The 25160-nt window shown below is 45.1% G+C and overlaps 1 long non-coding RNA gene across 1 annotated transcript in view; it reads left to right on the top strand.

Moving 5' to 3' along the window:
* The window catches only part of LOC109024328 (uncharacterized), a 58638-nt gene that overhangs the window by 18860 nt on the left and 14618 nt on the right, over positions 1–25160 (top strand). Inside the window, exon 2 of the long non-coding RNA XR_010132371.1 lies at positions 20547–20695. This is a non-coding gene — a long non-coding RNA (uncharacterized lncRNA). The remainder of the gene's footprint in view (positions 1–20546; positions 20696–25160) is intronic.

Raw genomic sequence — 25160 nt, forward strand, 5'->3', positions numbered from 1 at the left:
CCAGGCTGGTCTCAAACTCCTGGACTGAAGCAACCCACCTGCCTCAGCCTCCAAAGTGCTGAGATTACTGGCATGAGCTACCATGCTGAGCCTTGACCTCTGACTCTATCATCACGGCTCTTTCTCTGACTTTCATCCTGCCTTCCTCTTATAAGGACCTTGTGATTACACTGGGCCCAGCCAGATAATCCAGGATCATCTTCCCATCTCAAGATCATTAGCTTAATCACGTCTGCAAAGTCCCCTGGGCCATGTTAAGGTTAAAGTGTTTGCAGGTTCTGGGAGTTTGGATGCAAAATATCTTTGGGGGCCATGCTTCTGCCTGCCCCAGGGGCCTAGTGTTATAAACTCTTAAGATGCTGTGAATCTCCTGCCCTCTGCTCTCCCAAGAGAGGGACTCTGGAGCCAAAAAAACATTTCTAAGTCCAGAAAGAATTTTGGCAAAATGTCCCATCAGAAGATAAAGAAAAGGGGTGAATTATCTCTTTGGGTCTTTCCAGACTGAGCAAGATATTATTCACCTGTGTTGCCCATCCGGGGTCCAGGGTAAAAGACAGCAGCCAGTATCCAGCTTCACCTGCTGGGAGTAACCCAGGCCACGAAAGACTTCTTACCTCCTTGCTCACTTGTGATTCAAAAGGCCATTTCTTTACCTCCTGAGATGGCCCAAAGAAGCAATGGCCCAGGGACCATTTTGGGGAGCTGCCTTCTAGATCTGCAGAAAGTATAAAATGGTTCCAAGCAAAGAAACACTGGACTTCCCGGGGTTCCAGATCCACCTTCCACATCAGAGCCCCAATTCCCACTTTAACTGACTTGCTGGCACTGTGTCTCTCTGTGTGCCCCAGAAGAAATTTCTTCCAAATCTTAATAATAGGAATAGGCATTCTCTCTGGGGGGAAACTGTTCTGCTTTTTACCTGACAAGCTTTATGAATCATGTGATGGATTACATTTCCCTTTTCACAATGGCTGCTAGGAAGCTCAGAGTCAGATTTGTGGCTCATGGTTTCCAACTACCTAGGAGTCTATAAACTGCATTGCTTGCACTAACCTCTCCCCTGATTGCTCTTAGCTTTCTTCTCCCATTTCCCCTTTGTCCCTATTTCTTCATCCCCCTGTTTTTTACTTTTTACTCTTGAAATTGTTAGTCCTTGAGATGAAATAGAAATGAGGGTGACAAGATTGCCTTTGACAGTTAAATGCAGTTAAATGTTGTTAAATGCTGGGATCAGCCAAGCCTGCCCAGAGCAAAGAAGTGAAAAGTCTCCAGGTGGAGATAGAACAGTTTTCAGGTACCAACGTTTGATTGTAACCTGGGTTTGATGTGGTCCCTAGCAGGGTCTCCATTCCCCAGCCTGTCTTCCTCTACACACTCCTGCCCAGTGATTAATAGACCAGGTTCTGATCTTGGTATTTGACCACTTCCTCCTTCAGACTATGAAGGTTGACCACTTCCAAGGTATGTGTTTCCTGTAAGCAGAGACAAAAATCAGCCTGTCATTTAAATAAGAGGAAATGTATGACTTTTAGCTAAAAGAATTGTTTTGGCCAGGTGCGGTGGCTCACGCCTGTAATCCCAGCACTTTAGGAGGCCGAGGCAGGTGGATTACAAGGTCAGGAGTTCGAGACCAGCCTGGCCAACATGGTGAAACCCCGTCTCTACTAAAAATACAAAAATTAGCCAGGCATGGTGGCAGGCGCCTGTAATCCCAGCTACTTGGGAGGCTGAAGCAGGAGAATTGCTTGAAATCGGAAGGTGGAGGTTGCAGTGAGCCGAGATCAGACCACTGCACTCCAGTCTGGGCAACAAGGGTGAAACTCTGTCTCAAAAAAAAAAAGAATTGTTTTACAAGTATGATACTTGATTGGTTGCCAGTTGTGGAGGCTTCTGCACACTGGCAGCTGGAGAGTCTCCTGGTCATTTCTGCCTCATCCATCCTGCATGGTCTCCGTGCCTCGGAGCCCAGACACAGTGCCAGCAAGTCAGGTAGAGTGGGAATTGGGGCTCTGATGTGGAAGGTGGATCTGGAACCCTGGGAAGTCCAGTGTTTCTTTGCTTGGAACCATTTTATACTTTCTGCAGATCTAGAAGGCAGCTCCCCAAAATGGTCCCTGGGCCATTGCTTCTTTGGGCCAAATAAACAAACACTGTGCTCAGCAAGATCAAGACAAAATTCAGCAACTAGTTTCCTAAAGCTGTGTCTTATAACTCTCTTCAATTAATACTGTGTGTGTGTGTGTGTGTGTGTGTGTGTGTGTGTGTGTGTGTGTGAATATAATATAATATAAATGTATGTGTATGTATATACACACTTCTAGGTACAGAAATGCCTACCTATGTTCACCAATGGACATATGCTACAAGAGTAGTACACTAGTATACTCTTGTATATTACTCATGTATATATATATATATATATATATACTCATATATAAAAAACGAATAATGCTAAATCCCAATTTAGCAAAAAATTACTTCCTATTGAATCTTCCAAGCTTAAGTGCAACAAAATATCTGATCAGATAAGAGTTTTTGTTTTGTTTTGTTTTGTTTTGTTTTTGAGATGGAGTCTTGCTTTGTCGCCCAGGCTGGAGTGCAGTGGCGCGATCTCGGCTCACTGCAAGCTCCACCTCCCGGGTTCACGCCTTCTCCTGCCTCAGCCTCCCGAGTAGCTGGGACTACAGGCGCCCACTACCACGCCCGGCTAATTTTTTGTATTTTTAGTAGAGATGGGGTTTCACCGTGTTAGCCAGGATGGTCTCGATCTCCTGACCTCGTGATCCGCCCGCCTCGGCCTCCCAAAGTGCTAGGATTACAGGCGTGAGCCACCGCGCCCGGCCAGATAAGAGTTTTTGGCTGGGCACAGTGGCTCATGCCTGAAATCTCAGCCTGGCCAACATAGTGAAACCCCATCTCTACTAAAAATACAAAAATCAGCCAGGCTTGGTGGCATACGCCTGTAATCCCAGCTACTCGGGAGGCTGAGGATGGAGAATCACTTGAGCCTGTGAGGCAGAGGCTGCAGTGAGCTGAGACTGCCATTGAGCTCCAGCCTAGGTGACAGAGTGAGACCCTGTCTCCAACAAAAAAAAAACAAAAGAGTTACTAAGAATAAGCAGTTAAGTGATAGAAGCAGTCCTTTATGAGATTATGAATTTGAGAGATTTACAAATTTTTGCTTAAATGACTAAAATCTTTTATTTGGGTTTTAGAAATGTTGAGCTGGATCCCTTTTCAGTGTCAATTATAAGATAGCAGGGCCAGTTCCATTAAAATCCCTTCCATTTATTAATAATAAAATCGATACATCTGCACATAAGCTCATCTGCATTGCAGGCCCATCCAAGAGTGATATCATCAGTACACATCATCCAGAAAGTCTACAGTAGAAAAGACAAAAAGTCTAGAATGAATACTGTAACGGTATGGAACAACTGGAAATGGCATACCCTGAGTGGGGCATGTAAATCGGTATAACTACTTCAGAAAACTATTTATTAGCAACTACTGAAGCTGAATCAATACAAAACCCATAACCCAGCAATTCCACTTCTAGGTACAGAGATGCCTAAGCTCTGTTCACCAAATGACATATGCTACAAAATCCATGGCAGCACTACTTACAATAACCTCCAAATGGAAGTACCCAAATGCTCATTGACAATAGAATAGATAACTAAGTTGCAGTATAAATTCACACAGTGAAATACAGCTATCCCTCAATATCCATGGGGGATTGATTCCGGGACTCCCACAGATACAAAAATTCAGGAATTCTCAAGCTTTTTACATAAAATGGTGTTGTATTTGAATATAACCTATGCACATCCTCCCATAAACTTTAAATCATCTCTAGATTGCTTATAATACCTAATACAATGTAAACGCTATGTAAATAGTTGTTATACTGTGTTTTAAGAAAATAATGGGCCGGGTGCAGTGGCTCATGCCTGTAATCCCAGCACTTTCGGAGGCCGAGGCGGACGGATCACGAGGTCAGGAGATCGAGACCATCCTGGCTAACACAGTGAAACCCCGTCTCTACTAAAAAATAGAAAAAATTAGCCGGGCGTGGTGGCGGGCTCCTGTAATCCCAGCTACTCGGGAGGCTGAGGCAGGAGAATGGCGAACCTGGGAGGCAGAGCTTGCAGTGAGCCGAGATGCACGACTGCACTCCAGCCTGGGTGACAGAGCAAGACTCTGTCTCAAAAAAAAAAAGAAAGAAAGAAAGAAAAGAAAACAATGACAAGGGCTGGGGTTGGTGGATTATGCCTGTAATCCCAGCAACTTTGGGAGGCCAAGGCAGGCAGGTCATCTGAGGTCAGGAGTTCAAGACCAGCCTGGCCAACATGGTGAAACCCTGTCTATACTAAAAATACAAAAATTAGCCAGGCATGGTGGCAGATGCCTGTAATCCCAGCTCCTTGGGAGGCTGAGGCAGAAGAATCACCCAAACCTGGGAGGTGGATGTTGCAGTGACCCAAGATTGCACTACTGCACTCTAGCCTGGGTGAAAGAGTAAGACTCCGTCTCAAAAAAAAAAAAAAAAGAATGACAAGAAAAAAGTCTGTACATGTTCAGTATAGATGCAACTTTTTCAAAAATGTTTTTAATCTGTGGCTGGTTGAATCCATGGATGCAGAATCCATGGATATGGGGGGCTGACTGTGCACACCAAGTATAACCAATCAACAAGGACGCATATCAATGTGGATGAATTTCACCAACATGACGTTGGGCAGAAGAAGCCAGACACCGAAAAGAATATACACAGCGTGGCCAACATGATGGAAACCCTGTCTCCACTAAAAATACAAAAAATTAGCTGGGCGTGGTGGCTCACACATGTAGTCCCAGCTACTCAGGCACGAGAATCACTTGAACCTGGGAGGCAGAGGTTGCAGTGAGCCAAGATCACACCACTGCACTCCAGCCTAGGTGACAGAATGAGACCCTGTCTCAAAAAAGAGAAAAGAATATACAGTATGATTTCAGATATATAGAAGTTGTTACCCTTGGGGAGGTAGCGAGTAGAAGGAAGTATGAAGATGAAGGCGTCTGGGATGCCAGCAATGAGCATTGGTTGCTTGGACATGTTTAGTATGGAAAATTCTGAATATATGTGAACCTTCCAAAAAAAAGTTTTTAAAGTTGTATCAGGTCATTACAGTACAAATGTAAAATTAGGGGAATTGTTTAGGAGTACCCCTCTTAGACCCCTAATTAGGAGTTGGTGGTCTCAGTCTGTGACCAGGATTAGAGTTTGTTCTATGGCTGGAATCTGGGCTCAGCCAGGATAAGGTTCTGTGTGGATCCAGTACTAATCATCGCTGCATCGGGGCTCTGCCTGGCAGGAGGGCTCGGGAGCCTTTGCTCTGTGTCCACAGCTCGACTGCTGCCGTTCCAGGATCTGACCACTTGATGTCTCTACTTCACAAATTGCCAAGTGAGGAAAGAGCTGGATAGAGCTGCCTAGACACGTACCGGCCCTGAGCTGGGATAGGTTGGAGGCCATAGCTCAGGGAAAGACTTGGAAACTGTAGAGAATGAATCCAAGTGGCAGCAAAGCTGGCTGGGCTGGGGCTGGGGTCCAGGCCCCATGCAACAAGGGCAGCCATGGGGACCACAGAGGCAAGTCCAGCTCAGAAGCCCCCAGCTTTGCGCCTATCTCAACAGCACTGGTCGGTCATTCATTCAGTGCTTCATGAGCTCCTGCTCTGAGGAGGAATCAATGGAATCAATGGAAGGAATCACTGAGGAATCAATGGAAGGCAAATAGGGCACAGTCCCTGGCTTCATGGAGCTCACAGTCAGGCATACACCTCCTTTCTCCTTTCCATCTTGTCCCTGCCTAGCACGCCCAGCTCCCTCCAACCCAAAAGAACCTCCAATATTAGAATCTGCCCCCCACCAACTCCTCAACCAGGATCCCATTTTTCTTCTTTGTTGTCTGTCTCCCCGACTAGGGCAGATGTCTAAGGAGCAGGGCTTTCATCTGCCTTGTAGACCCTGGTGACCTCAGGGTCAGGCCCAGATGACCAACAAATATTCATTGAATGGAACTTGGATAGCAGTGAGGTGTTCACATCATTTCTACAGAAACAAGCAGAACAGAGCAGGGAAACCTCCTCTGGGTCTGTGGCACCCAGCTCCCCAGACCTTGCAATTCTGGAGGAAGCCTCAGACAAGGCTTTTTGTGGGGTGGGTGTGGGAACCTGAGTAGGACTGAGAGCTGGAGGTTTCAGGGCTGGGAGGGCTGCATGACAGAAGGTGCTATTAGCCCAGCTCATGAACACTGAGCAGTTCCACTTCCCCTTTTCAAAGTAAGCATGGTAGGGGAGGGAAGAGACAGGCCTTGTATCACCCCTTGATAGGCCCAGGGACCTAGCCATTAAAAACAGGAAATATGAGCCAGCAGAGAGTAAGGAGGAACTAATTGGGGGTGCCCTGTCTGCCTCCAACTACAGGGAGCCTGCCAGCCACCTTAATTCAGTCTAGGCAGACGACAGAGAACGAATAGACCAGCTTGACTGAAGCCTCCTGAGATCCTGGGAAGGAGACCCAGGACATGAGTCTGGGCATGACTTTGGAGGAGCAGGTTGTAAGAAAGGGGATAAAGAGCTAGAGCTGCAGGCAGCTACTCCCTAGAGGAAGGAGGAAGGAGCAGAAGCCTGAGACACAGACTTGGATGGTCGTGTGGATGTGAGCAGCTGTCCAGGACCTTCAGAGGACCAGTTTGAGCCCATTTATTGGGAACCAAAAATAAGGATATCAGGATGGACCTCCAGCACCAGGGTTTACACTCTGCCACCCACTATGCACGGCCAATCAACATTCCCAGCACTGTCCAATAGAACAGTGCAATGCTGAAAATTTCTATAGCTAGGTTTTCCAATTTGGTAGTCATCGGACTCATGTAGCTAGTGGCTACCATATTGGACATCAGAGCTCTAGCCCCATGTGTAAGGTGAACAAAGAGCTGCCTTCCAATATTTCTTTTATTCCCTCCCACTCCTTCCATTCTTTCACACCCTCCTCTTGTGCCTCAGGCTATCAGTCAATAATTATATTGTAATGAGTTGAATTTCATAGGCCATAAGCTCATGTAAAATGAATATATAAAGTACCTTATTTTTGTATAACTGAATTTCATTTCTATCCCAAGTGCCCATCCAACCTAATGGCAGAGATTTACTGTAAATAAGTTCAGGTTAAATGTGGTCAAGTGACTGCTTCCTCCCTCTCTTCCTCCAGAGTGCATCTAAGTCTCTAGACAGGTCAGAGTGTGTAGCCAGCACTCAAGCATTGGGAAGAGAGGCATTTGGAGCCTTAGGGCCCACTGTCTATGCTAGGATTAAGCTATCAGTCCTTGTCCTATTCATTTAATCTTCAAACTTCATTTCTGGGTTCTTCGATTCTTCCCTTTCCTGCAGGGGCAGAAGGAAGAGCTCCAGAATCCCTTCTTAAAAACTTATAGCAGCATCTAACTCTACTGTTCCACCTGTCCACATATTCCCATACTTTCTATCCCTTTGCTAATAAAAATAAAGCAGCTAACATTTATTGAACATTTTCCATGCACCAGGAAAATTCTAAGCACTTTATTTATTTTTTTATTTATTTACTGAGATGGAGTCTCACTCTGTTGCACAGGCTGGAGAGCAGTGGCACCATCTCAGCTCACTGCAACCTCCACCTCCTGGGTTCAAGTGATTCTCCTGCCTCAGCCTTCCAAGTAGCTGGGATTATAGGCACCCACCACTATGCCTGGCTAATTTTTCTTTTCTTTTTTTTTTTCTTTTTTTTTGGAGACAGGGTCTCCCTCTGTCGCCCAGGCTGGAGTGCGGTGGTGCGATCTTGGCTCACTGCAACCTCCGCCTTCTGGGTTCAAGCAATTCTCCTGCCTCAGCCTCCCAAGTAGCTGGGACTACAGGTGCCCGCCACCATGTCGGGCTAATTTTTTGTATTTTTTTTAGCAGAGACAAGGTTTCACCCTGTTGCCCAAGGTGGTCTTGAACTCCAAAGCTCAGGCAATCTGCCTACCTCAGCCTCCCAAAGTGCTGGGATTACAGGCATGAGCCACCATGCCCAGTCTATTCTAAACACTTTAAAACAACTAGCCCATATAGTCTTCCCAACAACTCCCTGAGGTAAATACTGTTATTATCCCCATTTTGCAGATGAGAAACTGAGGCACAGAGAGGTAGTGTGAAAAAAGCTCACACAGATAGTATTCTTATTGAGGCTGTGGATGTGTTAACTAGCTTGACTTAATTCTTCCACATTGTATTCATACATTATAACATCACTTTGTACCTCACAAATTTATACAGCTGTAAATTGTCAATTTACAGTGAAAAGAGTTTTGATAGATTTTGTTATTTAAAAAAATAACTAATAAAAAAGAAAGCATTCTTGGGCTAGGATCTCAAAAGCCAATATTACAGATGCATTTACTTAGCAATACAACTTCCATGAGTCAATCCCAAAAATACTCTGGCAAATGTCTGACACAAGGCTCTTTGTTACAGCACTCATTGTAATAACAAGGGGCTAGAAACTACCCAAACATCCATCAACAGGGGATTATGTGAATAAGTTATGGTATATTTACACAGTGGAGTACTATGAAGCCATAAAATGGAATGAGAGCTATCTTTGTATACTGTAGTAGAGTGATCTTCAGAATATATTGTTAGGCTGGGCATGGTGGCTCATGCCTATAATCCCAGCACTTCAGAAGCCTGAGACAGGAGGATCACTTGAACCCAGGAGTTCAAAACCAACCTGGCCAACCTAGTGAAACCTTGTCTCTACAAAAAAAAAAAAAAAAAAATTGAAGGAAAATTAGCCAGGCGTGGTAGTGCACGCCTGTGGCCCCAGCTGTTCAAACGGTTGAGGTGGCCAGATTGCTTGAGCCCAGGGGATTGAGGCTGCAGTGAGCCATGTGCACAACACTGCACACCCGTCTGCGCAACAGGGCAAGACCCTGTCTCAATAAATAAATAATAAATAAAATATAAAATGTATATACATATATTATATATATATAGTTAAGTAAAAGAAGAAAAGTGTATGGTATGCTAGCATTTATGTACAAAAGAGGGGAAATCAATATATATATTTGCTTATATTTTTTAAATAAAAGAAAAGAACTTTTTAAAAAATGACTCTCGATGAGAAAGGAAGACATCAGAGTACAAAGAACAAGTATAGAAGCTAGAGTTACCTGAATATACTTATTTTGAAGATGTGGCTATGGAACGATATAAATGTTCCACATAATCATTAAAACAAAATGGAATTTTAAATAAAGTAACCCCTAAAATGAAAGCAAAATGAAATGAATGTATCAAACTGTGTATTAAATTGATGGTATAAGTGCTCAGAGAAGAATTACTTCAAATGACCTTAAACATAGTAATTTGTACATTCCCATCAGGATATACCCAAAGGACAAGAGGAACTGCCAAAAAAATAAAAGTTTTTAATTTTTTTTTTTTTGAGATGGAGTTTCACTCTTGTTGCCCAGGCTAGAGTGCAATGGTGCGATCTCAGTTCACCACAGCCTCTGCCTCCCAGGTTCAAGTGATTCTCCTGCCTCAGCCTCCCGAGTAGCTGGGATTACAGGCACGTGCCACCACACCTGGCTAATTTTTTTTGTATTTTTAGTAGAGACGGGGTTTTTCCATGTTTGTCAGGCTGGTCTCGAACTCCCAACCTCAGGTGATCCGCCCCCCTCGGCCTCCCAAAGTGCTGGGATTACAGGCGTGACCTGCCATACCTGACCAGTTTTTAATCTTAAAATGTTTTCCATAATCATATTATTAATATAAATTGTTATTTTATACATTATAAGATAAAGCAAATAAATCTAATATTATTGCCACTAAAACCAACATTTTCAGCGTAAGAAAAAATATAAACATAAAATAAAAGAAATAAAAATGCTATACCCTAAATTGAAATTTAAAATATCAGTATGAACTCAAGATCTCTTAAAACTTTTTTTCTCTAGCTCTACCCACTAAAAAGGCCTAGAAACAATTACCAATGCAGTAACTATGAGCACCCCTAGAGAAAAGGTTGCAATATCAAAATACCATTTCCCACAAAAGAACCAGGGCTCTTAGGAGAAATAGCTGATTCAAGGTCTGGAGCAAAAAATATACAAGATGAACCAGAAAGACTTTTTCATTCCAGAAAGCAATAAAGCTATAGTGTCATGTCAAAATGGCTCGGAAGCCAATGTCTTGAAGAGGCTCTTGTTGACCAAAGATGAGGCAATTGAAGCATCAGTAGGATTTAAAATAAAACAGATTCAAAATCCATAAGTTTATAATGATACTCAAAAAAAGAGAAGTGATAGATTGGCTAATTATCCTGATTTGATCGTTACACATTGTACACATGTATTGAAATATCATACTGTACCCCATAAATATGCACAACTATTATGTGTCAATTACAGGCAACTGATTTGCTATATTTTCCTTGTTTTTCTGAATTTTTTTTCTGAGATGGAGTTTCATTCTTGTTGCCCAGCCTGGAGTGCAACGGTGCAATCTTGGCTCACTGCAACTTCTGCCTCCTAGGTTCAAGTGATTCTCCTGCCTCGGCCTCCCAAGTAGCTGGGATTACAGGCATGCACCACCACGCCCAGCTAAATTTTTATATTTAGTACAGACGGAGTTTCACCATGTTGGTCAGGCTGGTCTCGAACTCCTGACCTCAGGTGATCCACCTGCCTCAGCCTCCCAAAGTGCTAGGATTACAGGCGTGAGCCACTGTGCCCAGCCAGTTTTTTAAAATAAGTAGGTATGGAGCCATCCTTGAGTCAAGATAGTAACAGCAGTAGCAATCTTTTTATGATACTTATTATCAAATTATATACTTTAAGAATGAGCAGTTTATGTTATGCGATTTCTTTTTCAATAAAGCACCTAAGAAAGCAAGAAAGAAAAGGTAGGGAGGGAAGGAAGGAAGGGAGAGAAAAGAAAGAAAGCAAGAAAGAAAGAGAGAGAAGGAAGGAAAGAAAGGAAAGGAAAGGAAAGGAAAGGAAGAAAAAGAGAGGAAGAAAAAAGAAAAAAATAAAGAGGAAGGAGAGAGGGAGGGAAAAGGAAAACTTCACTGGATTCCCTTTGAGCATGTTAGGACACCAACTCATTATTCTGAAAATGGGTAAATAAAGGGAAAGAATCAAGCACCTTTTCTACTTTTTCTGTATGAACCGTATCTCATTGTAACCAAATAATTGGTGAGAGGAAATTTCTCCTTACAGAATTATTTCAGCTAATTAATGAGGAAAAAATCTAAAGAATTTGAATTTTGCATTTTGTACTTTACACACTTTAAGGAAACAATGGATCTAGGCCATGATCGTCAACGCCTAGGAATCGCACAGAATGAGACAAATATACTCAATGTGCCTCCTGGTATAGGTACACAATATTACCTATGAAGCATTCTTGCTAAAAACACTTAACCTGACTTTATTAAGATACTAGTCACATGAACTAGAAGTCAGAGGAATGTGTTCGATCAGCGGTCCCCAACCTTTTTGGCACTAGGGACCGTGCCGTAGAAGACAATTTTTGGGCTAGAAGACAGTTTTTCCACAGACAAGGGAGGGGGTCAGGATGAAACATAGAAGACGATTTTTCATAGACTATTTTTTCCACAGACAAGGGAAGGGGTCAGGATGAAATTGTTCTAACTCAGATCATCAGGCATTACTTAGACTCTCATAAGAAGCATGCAACCTAGATCACTCACATGCGCAGTTCACAAGAGTTCACACTCCTACGAGAATCAAATGCTGCTGCTGATCTGACAGGAAGCAGAGCTCAGGTGGTAATGCGAGCGATGGGGAGCAGCTGTAAATACAAATGAAGCTTCACTCAGTGGCCCACCACTCACCTCCTGCTGTGTGGCCTGTTAGGAATCAGGCCGAGGACGAGTACAAGGGATTGGGGACTCATGTGTTAGATGACACCACAGGGATGCAATCCACAAACCAGAAGGTAGAAGACTCTACAAGATAAATGCCATATATATATGTGTGTGTGTGTGTGTATATATATATGTATATATATATGTGTGTGTGTGTGTATATATATATATATATATATTTTTTTTTTTTTTTGAGACAGGGTCTCACTCTGTGGCCTAGGCTGGAGTGCAGTGGTGCAATCTCCACTTACTACAACCTCCACCTCCCAGGTTCAAGTGATTCTCCTGCCTCAGCCTCCCAACTAGCTAGGACTACAGGCATGTGCCACCACACCTGGCTAATTTTGTTGTTGTTTTTGTTTGTTGTTGGGGGGGGTTGTTGGTTGTGGTGGTGTTTTTGTTTGTTTGTTTGTTTGTTGGTAGCAACAGGTTTTCACCATGTTGACCAGTCTGGTCTTGAACTCCTGACCTCAAGTGATCCACCAGCCTCAGCCTCCTAAAATGCTGAGATTACAAGCATGAGCCACCCTGCCCAGCCTCTTATTTCTTCAATAAACGAACTGAAGACAGAGCAAGGGAAAATCTCTCCAATCCTGCTTATTCCACCTTCCACACTTAAAAAAGAGAGAAAGGGAGAGCCTAAAGGGTAAAAGAGACTTTATTACCAATCAGTGGATTGTGTTGACCTTGTTTGGATCTTGATTCAAATAAACACATTACGTGCAACAATTGGGTATACACACACACGCACACACACACATAGACATATATATATATATATATATATATATATTTTTTTTTTTTTTTTTTTTTTGAGACAGAGTCTAGTTCTGTTGCCCAGGCTGGAGTGCAGTGGCACCATCTCGGCTCACTGCAACCTCTGCCTCCCATGTAGCTGAGACCACGGATGCATGCCGCCATGCCCGCCTAATTTCTGTATTTTTAGTAGAGACAGGGTTTCGCCATATTGGCCAGACTGGTCTCGAACTTCCGACCTTGAGTGATCCTCCCGTCTCGGCTTCCCAAAGTGCTGGGATTACAGGCATGAGCCACCGTGCCCGGCCAATTCGGTATATTTAAACATGGACTGGATATTGGATTATATTAAGAATTGTTGTTGGGTTTTTTTTGGTGTAATAATAATAATTGTGGCTACATGTTTAAAGTTCCTTTTTTAGAGAGACATGGAGAAATGTTTACTGATGAAATGATATGATGTTTGAGATCTGCACAGAAATTATTCCATAAAGGAGAGGGTAGATGGGCACATAAATAAAGAAGTTTATCTGGCCGGGCGCGGTGGCTTACGCCTGTAATCCCAGCACTTTGGGAGGCCGAGGCAGGTGGATCACGAGGTCATGAGATCGAGACCATCCTGGCTAACACAGTGAAACCCCGTCTCTACTAAAAATACAAAAAAAAAAAAAATTAGCTGGGCGTGGTGGGGGGGCGCCTGTAGTCCCAGCTACTCAGGAGACAGAGGCAGGAGAATGGCATGAACCCAGAAGGCGGAGTTTGCAGTGAGCTGAGATCGCACCACTGCACTCCAGCCTGGGCGACAGAGCAAGACTCCGTCTCAAAAAAAAAAGTTTACCCATAAGTTGATCACTTTAAGCTGGGAGGGTTCATTACATTATTCTCTTTACTTTTGTAAATGCTTAAAATTTCCCATACTATTAGCTTATTTTCATACTTTCTGCACTTCTGCTATAAAAACCACCTCCAAGGCCAAAGGAACCAGAGAAATGTGATAAGATAAAAGGCATTATACAAAAAAAGAAATACATTGGCTAGTACTTCAAACTACTTAGAAACAGATGTATAGACCAATGGAACAGAATAGAGAGAACAGAAATAAATCCCTACAACTACAGCCAACTCATTTTTCAACAAAGGTGCAAACAACACACATCGGGGGAAAGGACAGTCTCATCAATATATGGTGCCAGGAAAATTGGGTATTTATATGCAAAAAAATGAAACTAGACCCCTACCTTTCACCATATACAAAAATCAACTCAAAATGGATTAAACACTTAGATCTAAGATCCAAAACTATGAAACTCTACTAGAAGAAAACATGGGGACACATTTTTTGACATTGTTTTGGACAAGGGTTTTTTACATAAGCCCTCAAAAGCACAGGCATAGGCTGGGTGCAGTGGCTCATGCCTGTAATCCCAGAACTTTGGGAGGCCAAGGTGGGCGGATCACGTGAGGTCCGGAGTTCGAGACCAGCCTGGCCAACATGGCGAAAACCCGTCTTTGCTAAAAATACAAAAATTAGCTGGTCGTAGTGACATACGCTTGTAGTCCCAGCTACTCTCAGAAGGCTGAGGCAGGAAAATCGCTCGAACTCGGAAGGTGGCGGTTGCAGTGAGCTGAGAGCACACCACTGCACTCCAGCCTGGACGACAGAACAAGACTCTGTCTCAAAAATAAAGTACAGGCATCAAAAGCAAACATAGACAAATGGAATTACATCAAACTGAAAAGCTTCTGCACAAAAAAACAATCAACGCATGAAGAGATAACACACAGAATGGGAGAAAATATTTGCAAACTATACATCTGGTTAATATCCAGAATATATAAGTAACTCAGACAACTCAATAGCAATAAACAAAAACAAAAACAAAAAACAAACCAAATAATCCAATTTTAAAGTGGAAAAAAGACCCGAATAGACATTTCTCAAAATAAGAGTTACAAATGGCCAACAGATATTTGAAAGAATGCTCAACATCACTAGTCATCAGGGAAATGCAAATCAAAACCATAAACAGATATCATCTCACTCCACTTAGAACCATTATTATCAAAAGGACAAAAGACGAGTGTTGGCGAGGATGCAGACAAAAGGGAACCCTTACACACTATTGGTGGAACTGTAAATTAGTACAGCTGTTGTAGAAAACAGTATGGAGGTTCCCCCCAAAATTAAAAATGGAACTACCACATGATCCAGGAATCCAACTACTAGGTATACATCTAAAAGAAATAGGCTGAGCCCAGTGGCTCATGCCTGTAATCCCAGCACTTTGGGAGGCCGTGACAGGTGGATCACCTGAGGCCAGGAGTTTGAGACCAGCCTGGCCAACATGGTAAAACCTTGTCTCTACTAAAAATACAAAAGATTAGTTGGGTGTGGTGGCACGTGCCTGTAGTCCCAGCTATTTGGAAGGCCAAGACAGGAGAATCACTTGAACCTGGGAGGCAGAGGTTGCAGTGAGCCGAGATGGCACCACTGCACTCCAGCCTGGACAACAGAGTGAGACTCTGTGTTGAAAATAAAATAAAATAAAATAAAATAAAATAAAATAAAATAAAATAAAATAAAATAAAATAAAGGAAAGGAAAGGAAAGGAAATCAGCATGTCAAAGAGGTATCTGTGCTCCCATATTTATTACAGCATTATTCACAATAGCCAGTGTATGGAATCAACCTAAGTGTTCATCAATGAATGAATGGATGAAGACAATGAAGTACATGTAAACAATGGAATACTATTCAGCCATAAAAAAGAACTAAATCCTGTTCATTTGTGACTACATGGATGAATCTGGTGACTTTATGTTACATGAAATAAGCCAGACACAGAAAAACAAACTGTATGTTCTTATCTGTGGAACCTAAAAAAATTGATCTCCACTTGGCACAGTGGCTCAAGCCTGTAATCCCAACACTTTGGGAGGCCAAGAAAGGAGGATTGCTTGAATCCAGGAGTTCAAGACCAGCCTGAGCAACATACGAAGACTCCATCTCTACAAAAAATTTAAACATTTTTCTGGGTAGGCGCAGTGGCTCATGCCTGTAATTCCAGCACTTTGGGAGGCTGAGGTGGGCGGATCATGAGGTCAGGAGTTCGAGACCAGCCTGACCAATATGGTGAAACCCCATCTCTACTATAAATACAAAAAAAATTAGCCGGGCGTGGTGGCAGGCACCTGTAATCCCAGCTACTCGGGAGGCTGAGGCAGGAGAGTTGCTTGAACCCGGGAGGCGGAGGTTGCAGTAAGCCGAGATCGCACCACTGCACTCCAGCCTGGGCAACAGAGCAAGACTCTGACTCAAAAAAAAAAAAAAAATTCTGGGTGGGGTGGTACATTCCTGTGGTTCTCAGCTACTCAGGAGGCTGAGGCAGGAGGATCACTTGAGCCCAGGAGTTCAAGGCTGCAGTGAGCTGTAATTGCACCACTGCACTCCAGCCTGGGTGACAAAGACCCTGTCTCAAAACAAAAAAAGAATTTTTGTTTTAAATCTCATAGAAGTAGAGGGTAAAATAGTGGTTACTAGAGGCTAGGGAGGGATTGGTAGAGGGAGGAGGAGGAGAGGTTGGCCAATAAGTACCACGTTACAATTAGGTAGGAGAAATAAGTTCTGGTGTTCTATTGCACAATAGGGTGACTATAGTTAAGAATAATGCACATCTCAAAATAGCAGAAAAGAGGATTTGAAATCTTCTCGCCACAAAGAAACGATAAATGTTTGAGGTGATGGATTTTCTAATTACCTTGATTTGATTATCATAGTGTATATATGTATTGAAACATCACATTGTACCCCATAAATACAATCATTATGTGTCAATTAAAAATAAAATAATTACAGGTGTGAACCACCATGCCCAGCCTGAAGTGCCCTATTGAACATATGAGTCTAGAGCTCAGATTATCTCCCTCTTGGATACCAAACAACCCTTATTTATTTCACACTGGCCTTCTTTTTATTTTATTTTATTTATTTTTTTTTTTTTTTGAGACGGAGTCTTGCTCTGTCACCCAGGCTGGAGTTCAGTGGCGTGATCTCGGCTCACTGCAAGCTCTGCCTCCCGGGTTCACACCATTCTCCTGCCTCAGCCTCCCGAGTAGCTGGGACTACAGGCGCCCGCCACCATGCCCAGCTAATTTTTTGTATTTTTAGTTGAGACGGGTTTTCACCATGTTAGCCAGGATGGTCTCAATCTCCTGACCTCGTGATCTGCCTGCCTCGGCCTCCCAAAGTGCTAGGATTACAGGCGTGAGCCACCATGCCTGGCCCCACACTGGCCTTCTTTCTTTTCCTGAACAGGCCAAGTTTCCTCCAGCCTCAGGACCACGGCATTGCTATTCCTGTTGCCTGGCATATTTCTCCCCTAGATGGCCACATGACTAGCTCCTCTTAAACATTCAGATCTCAGGTCAAATATCATCTAATGAGAAAATCCTTGCTCGGTCAGGCATGGTGGCTCACGCCCGTAATCCCAGCACTTTGGGAGGCTGAGGTGGGCGGATCACCTGAGCCCAGGAGTTCTAGACCAGCCTGGCAAACATGGTGAAACCCCATCTCTACTAAAAATACAAAAATTAGCCAGGTGTGGTGGCAGGCCCCTGTGATCTCAGCTACTCGGGAGGCTGAGGCAGAAGAATTGCTTGAACCAGGGAGGCAGAGGTTGCAGTGAGCTGAGATCGCACCATTGCATTCCAGCCTGGGTGACAGAGTGAGACACTGTATCAAAAATAATAATAATAATAATAAAAAAGAAAAAAAAAGAAAATCCTCACTCAAGACCCAAGCTAAAATCAATATAAGGAGTGAGCCAGGGATCCACATTGGTCAGATTTTGCTGTGACAATGATGCATAAAAGACAACTTCCAGAAGCCTGGTGCTTACAGCAGTAAACATTCACTTCTTGCCCAGGGGTCTGTGGGTCAAGCTGGGGCTCTGCAGGGCTTTCTGGGGCTGGCTGGGCTGGGCTCCAGGCTTTGGGGTGAGTAGGTGGCTGTCTCATATATCTTCTCATTTGGAGTCCAGGCTGAAGGAGTCTCCGCTGTCTGGGACTTGTGGTTCTCATGGCCGAGGACAGTTGCTCAAAGGGATGAATGGAAACACTTTGTGCCTTGGGCCTGGCCCCTGTGACTTCCACACATATTCTCATGGCCAAAGCAAGTCATGTGGCCAAGTGCAATATCAATAGGGTGAGGAAGTATATTCCTTTCGTGGTGGTGGGGGCTGGGGAAAGTAAATATTTGCTGAACAGTAATACAATCTACCAAATCACCCAATTCTTTTTTTCCCCCAGATGGCTATGTTTATTGAGTCATCCCTCCACATTCTTATGAAATACCATCTTTTACAAACGAATGAATGAATGAGAAATGTGCCTTTCAAGGCAGGAGGAGCCTCCCCATGCTTCAAATGAGAAACCTGAGGCTCAGAGAAGGGAGTGAGTCACCCAAGGTCCTAGAAACCACCTGTGGCAAGCCCAGCCTGTCGGGCTCCTCAGTTCACTTCTCTACATACAATAAATGAGACAGGAAAGAACAATTTTCTGGGCAATGAGGACACATCACCCGTCCTGCCCTCCCACTGAGGCTTGTTGACAGGCCCATAATCAGGGGGCAAGTGTACCAAAAGGTTTCCTTGCTGATTTAATCTCGGGGCTCACTCTGAAACCAAGTAGGACCTTGATTTGTCATTTCCAGGTCTCCGAACCACAAATGTTAAGTACGTATTAAATGAGTGAGTCACTGGTACTGTGGACATTTTAATTGCTGATTAAGTGTTCCATGAATTCTGGGTCCCGCCCCAACTGTGCCTGCCCCTAAGGTACAGACAGTCATCTCTACTTCTTCGGGGACCTGCAGTGTCTAACACCGACTAGGGTACACAGTGACACTCAAAAATGAGGCATAGGCATAGAGGCCGGGCATTGTGGCTCACGCCTATAATCCCAGCACTTTGGGAGGTCGAGGCGGGCAGATCACTTAAGCCCAAGAGTTCAAGATCACCGTGGGCAACATGGCAAAACTCTGCCTCTACAAAGAAAAAAAAAAGTCAGGTGTAGTGGTGTGCACCTGTGGTCCCAGCTACTTGGGAGGCTGAGGTGCTAGGATTGCTTGAGCCGAGAAGGCAGAGGTTGCAGTGATCCAAGATCACACGCCACTGCACTCCAGCCTGGGTGACAGAGTGAGACCCTGTCTCAAAAAAAAAACAAAAAAAAAGGTATAGGGCTTAGGAAAATTCTGGAAGGACATGCCTCAGATAAACAGTGGGCAACCCTTTTGAAGCAAGTTTACTTAGAACTTTAACTCTCTGCTTTCGGTCTTTATGTAGCATTTGAACACTCCACAATCAGTATAGATTGCTTCTATAGGCGTGAGTATAGGTATGCTTCTGATCGCACAGGTAACATTCAGAGAACCAATCTGAAACTGGTCTAAGTCCATACTAGCGTGCAAAAAGCAATTACTTGCTGATTGGTTGGGAAACTCCTGAAAATCATCTTCCTCCAGAATCCTTCTCCCACACATTGTCAGAAGCCTGATTTCAGAAACACTGAGTCAATTCCCAACCACTCCTTCAGTCAGTAAGCCCGGGAGCACCTACAGCACGCCAAGTGCTGAGTGAGCCACCAGGGTGACAGGTGATAGGCAGGGAAACAGGTGGTAGCCAGAGTCAGTGGGGCCTGCATTCAAACCGTAGCTGACATAGATGGCACTGGACCATGGGCCAGACACTGTGCTAAATGCCCCACAAGGATTATCACGTTTAATCCACACGACAAGTTGATGAGGCAGGCACTATTATTATCCTGTTTGACAGCTGTGGAAACTGAAGTGCAGAGAGGCAAAGGAACTTGCCCAAGGTCACATAACTAGCAGATGGTGGAACCGACATTTGATTCCAGAGTCTGTGATCCCCACTGTGACCCAAAACTGCTTCCCACTAGGAACTTGTCCAGATTCCACAGGCAGTAAGTGGCAGTCAAAATTCAAACTCAGAAAGGTTCATCAGCCTCCAAAGAATATTGTCTTAACTGATAAGACATCCTCCCTTCCAACTCCCTCCATTTCTGGATCCAACACCAATATGCTGGGTGACCTTGGGGAGCCTCCCTGGCCTCAGTTTTCATGGCTGCAAAATGGAAAGAACACTGCTTACCTTAAGGAGCTGCAGAGGGGCTTTTATGCGAAGACAGTTCCTCCTGTAGAAATATGGTAGGCACTCAGTTGAGATACATCTGTGTTCTTTCTGGTTTCCAGGAGTTTGGGGCAGTTGGACAAGTGGGCACTGGAGCAAGTCTGTGTGATAAGCTCTATGACTGAGAGTGGACTAAGTGCTGGGCCAGAGGCTGCACATGGGATGGAAAGCCAAGGGCTGCTGTGTACCCAGAAAACTCAACTGAAGGAACAATGGAATAAACAACCCTCAGAAGGAGGGAAGCTTTGTTCGTCATCTTTCCTGTTTTCTTAGTCTGGCCCAGTTCCAAAACCTCTTCTTAATCTTGTCAGGAGTTTGGCCCAGTGCCCCAGGAAGGAGCCGCCAGGAGGCTTATAGTGAGCCAAGTCTTCAAGGAAGTGATGTCTTCTGTGAGTCAAGAGAAGGCGAGAAACTTTCTGGGAGAGAGAAGGAGATAGGGACAGAAACAGGCAAGGGCTCAGCTGGAAGACCCTTCCTTGAAGAAGTGGAGAAACTGAGGCTTAGAACAGAGCAAGGTTTACTGATTGTGCTGGTGGCACGGTTGGGGCAAGTAGCTTATCTTCCTTCCTCCCAGGTCAGAGTCCTCTCCACTGCATGTATTGACTGCTCACCCCCTTCCTATTCTAGGACTACCCAGGCAGGGGGAGCTGCCTTCACTCACCCTTTCCCACTACTGCTTCCAGAAACATCTCCCCATCACTACACTAGGGGCTTTGTAAGCACAGATGTGGGACCCATGAGTACTACAGAAGGAAGCAGAAGCTGCAAAGACCTTGGTAAGTTTGGCCATGCGGGAAACGAGGATGACAGACCCTCTGAAAGAAAGAACCAGTGCTTCCCAACACCTACTGTGTGTCTGTGCAATGCCAGGCACATCCAACATGTCGTTATGGGATCCTTGGGCTGTCACTTCACCAGCCAGAAACCTCTGTGGCCAGTGGTGCCTTTGCCAGAGTTTTGCTCAGGCTCACTGCGCCCACTTGGCCTGGCAGGCTATGCTCAGCTCGTGCTAATGGCCTGGATCCCCTGCCTGCCAAGGGTGAGCGGAGCGGCGAGGATGTGTGTGAGCAAGCAAGCGTGGGGTCCAGCCACTGTGCACAGCCAGGAACAATGGCTGTGGTGGAGTGGGCAGCTCCAGGTGCCAGCATGAGTGCTGGCTTCCTACGAGGCTGCAGCTGGAACAGGCATCCTGCAAGCAGCTTCCACTGCTGCCACTGGGGAATGCAATGGTTCCTGGGGCTTCGATATGTCAGAAACCACAGACCCCCAAAGAGGGTGTCACAGCCCTGGCTCAGGGAGCTCCTAGGTCTGGGGTCCCTGAAGGGCCTCAGCTCTTCTCCCCTTCTTCTTACCCACAACGTGGTGAGCAAGAGGTGTGTTTCAGCCCTGTTTGTGTTACAGCTCTTTTAGCCCTGCCATTCAGGAGGTCCTGAGTTCTTGTCCCATGCCCGGGAAGAATGAGGTACACAGACAAGTGGAGGGTGAGCAAGCTGAAGAGCTTTACTGAGCAATAGAGCAGCTCAGAGGAGACTCACAGTGGGTAGCTCCTCTCTGCTGCCAGGGTGTCCCACTAGTGTTCAACTTTAATGTTCAGCTCTCAGCAGAGAGGAGCTACAAGACCCTGGAATGGGTAGCTTCTCTCCGCAGCTGGTCATCCTGATGTCTGCTGAGCTCCCAGCAGAGAGGAGACTTCAGAGGGGATAGCTCCTTTCTGCAGCTGGTTGTCCCGACATCTCTCTGAGTCTGGCTGAGTCCAGGGTTCTTATGGGCTTCAGAGGGGAGGAAGTGTGTGCTGATTGGTCCATGGTTGGCCATGGGCAGGCCCAGAAAAGGCACCATAAGTTCCTACTCCAATCTGCAGGACTGGCAGCCTGGCCCCCAGGCTTCAGGCCTTCCCAGGATTGAAGATGGGGCTTCACCAGGGACCCACCCCTTTTTGTCCAGAGCCTATCTGCCTCCTGCCACTGTTCATAGCACCCAGGCTGTTCAGGCAAAGGGGCACCTGCAGGCCAGTGCTGAGCTGCCCTCAGCCCTTCCTTGGTCTCCCTTCCATGTTAGTTGGTGCCCAAAGTCTGAAGTGGGCCAAGGTGGCAGGGGGCTGGTGTGTCAGTGCTGCCCCAAGCATGCACACACCCAGCTGGGTTGCGACAGTGCCTGGGATCAGCCTCAACTTTGCTCTGAAATTGAAGCAGGTGCCAGGAGCAGGGAAAGGCCAGGCAGTGGAAGCAGGCATTTCTGAGCCTGCAGGGGCAGGGGGGCCTTCCTGGGCCCCCAAGAGTGCAGAGATGCCTGGGTCTGCAGCCCTGGCTTGGGCAGCTGCAGCTGCACCCAAGGAGCGTGAAGCTTCCACCCTGTCAACTCAGAAGACGGCAGGGCTTCTGCCTGTTCCCGGCTCCTGCTGGTTCTGTGGAGCGCCTCCCCCACTGCAGCCTGCATCATGGCAGTGGCCACTCTAGACAGGCCACCACTGCCATCAATGTTACATAATCTAATCATCACACTAACTCTGGGAAGTAGATTACATCCCCATTTTGCAGATAAGGAACCTAAGGCTCATAGGGGAGACATTTCCTGCCCAACTCTATCTCCGGCCCATAACTGTCTTCCAACCTCTAAACCTGGCTATCTACTTTGTCTCAGATATTCCCACTTATAACCCCACATGCTTCTCAAAGTCACCTTGAACTCATCCTCTTCCCCTCCCATAGATTTCTGGTCTCCCATCATAGCCTTACTACTCAGAACCCCAGATATTAATGTTGACTCCACCCTGTCCCCTATTTCCATCTCCAAATAGCCTGGGATTAGTGGTCCCCACTCCAAGTCTATTTCCTAGACATTGGCCTTCAATTCAAAGGGATGTAGCATAGTCCAGACTTTTATCATCTCCCTCTTAGATAACTTCAACAGTTTCTGTAAAAGCTCCTCTGCCTCCAGTTTATCCTTCCATCCATCCATACCCCACTCAAAATGTTAGGGGCAATCTTTCTAAAATGCAAATCTGTCTAGTCTCAACCAGCTGAAAACTCTGCTGTGGCTTCAAAGTGCCCTCAGGATAAACCCTTTACAGAGGCTTGCCTGGCCCTAAAAGTCTTGGCCCTTGCTGCCTTCTCTGGGGTCAGGTTGGGTCACTGTCTACCCTCTGCCCCTGAAGCCTTGGACGTCCTGGAATACATACAGTTCCTCTTTCACTTCAAGGCTTTGACCCCTGCTGTTTTCTCTGCCTTCCTCCAGCTAACTCCTTCTCATCTTTCAGGGCTCAGCTTAGTCACCACTTCCTGACCACCCTGCTCTTAGGCTTCCTGAGCTGCCCTTCCAGTGAATCCCGCAGTTCCCTTATACTTCCTACACTGGGCTACCCACCCCCTCCCTCTCACATTCCCCTGTACAGCCCAAAACAGCCTTCCCCAGCAGCACAGAACACTGGGGCAGCACTCTCCAATGAAAATACAATGCATGCCACGTGCATAATTATAAATTTTTGGGTTGGGTGCGGTGGCTCATGCCTGTAATCCCAGCACTTTGGGAGTCCGAGATGGGTGGCTCAAGTGATCATGGTAAAATCCTGTTTCTACAAAAATACAAATATTAGCCAGGCATGGTGGCATGCATTTGTAGTCCCAGCTACTCAGGAGGCTGAGGTGGGAAGATTGCTCGAGCCTGCCGTGAGCCATGACCATGCCACTGCACTCCAGCCTGGGTGACAGGCTGAGACCCTGTGTCTAAAAAAAAATAAATAAAATAAATCAATTTTCTAGTAGCCTCTGTCTCTCAGGCTCAAGTGATTCTCCCACCTCAGCTTCCAAGTAGCTGGGACCACAGGTGCACATCACCACACCCAGCTAATTTTTTGTAGTTTTGGTATAGATAGCATTTCGTCATGTTGCCCAGGCTGGTCTCAAACACCTGAGCTCAGGGGATCCACCTGCCTCAGCCTCCCCAAATGCTGAGATTACAGGTGTGAGCCATTGTGCCTGGTCTCTAGTAGCCACATTTTAAAAAGTAACAGTAAAGAGATGAAATTAATTTTAATAACAAATTTTAACCCAGTATTTCAACATATATCAATATAAAAAGTAAGCGTATTTCATTTTATTTTTGTACTGAGAATCTGAAATCCAGTGTATATTTCACACTCACAGCACATCTGAGTTTGAGCTAGCCACATTTCAAGTGCTCAGTAGTCCTGGGTGCTAGCAGCTATCAGATTAGACAGTGTAGTTTTAGAGGATGCTTACAGCTGACTGGCCTATGTCCTGTACTGGAGGACATTCATTCTGAGAAAAATTCATAGAAATTTTCCTCTTTGGAAAAAAGGATTCTAAGTCAGACCGGTCACTGACAGAGTGAAACAGGGTTTTTAATTCTTTAGGACCTCAAGAGTCTTCTCTGTGCTAGTGTGAGATGTGATACAGACCAGAGAACATGTAACATCTCCCCAGCTTACTTGAGCTCAGAGCTCTGTTTTCATAAAGATTTCTGGGGAATGAGATGTGATAAAGACCAGAAGAGCAATACAGCATTTCCCCAACTTATCTGAGCTCAGGGTTCTGTTTTCATAAGGCCTTTAGGGGGATTAGTGTCCAGTGGAATGTTCTTTGGCAAATGTTGATACAGCCACATCCCTGACTCAGTAGATCCCAGGATCCCCACAGGAAGAATGTAGAGTTCAGGAAGTCTGCCTCAACTGCCTCAGCACCTGAGACTCGATTACTGAATTGACTAAACTAATTATGGGAGGCCACATAGGGCAGGACTAGAATTAGTGAGCAAAAATTGCAGCATATTTCAGCTCAAACTAGGATTTTTTTATTGTGTGTGTGTGTGCGCACACATGTGTGTTTTCAAAAATTTAAATCTAAGTTGCCAGATCTGTCTAAAAAAATGCAATATGTGGCCTTGTGAGATGATGATTTCTCTGTCACTCATAATCAAGGAGTGATGAAGTCTTGAGTTCTCTGTGGGGTAGGGGGCTCCTAACCAGAGTCTCTAATTTTTTTTTCCAGAACTTAAAAAAGGTAAGAAAAAAAGCAACAATGGGCAGAGAACTTGAGCATCAGAGGAACTGATCAGACATGCTCTGGACCATTTATTAAGAGCACACTTTGGGATTCTGGAGCCTTCAGTGGAATATTGGTTTATAGCCAAATCCCTTTTGAGGCTACAGATTCTTGGTTCAGTTCAGATGATTTTTTTTTTTTTAGACAGTCTCACTCTGTTGCCCAGGCTGGAGTGCAGTGG

The sequence above is a fragment of the Gorilla gorilla genome, chromosome 21 (genome assembly GCF_029281585.2).
Source record: "Gorilla gorilla gorilla isolate KB3781 chromosome 21, NHGRI_mGorGor1-v2.1_pri, whole genome shotgun sequence".
NCBI lineage: Eukaryota > Metazoa > Chordata > Mammalia > Primates > Hominidae > Gorilla > Gorilla gorilla.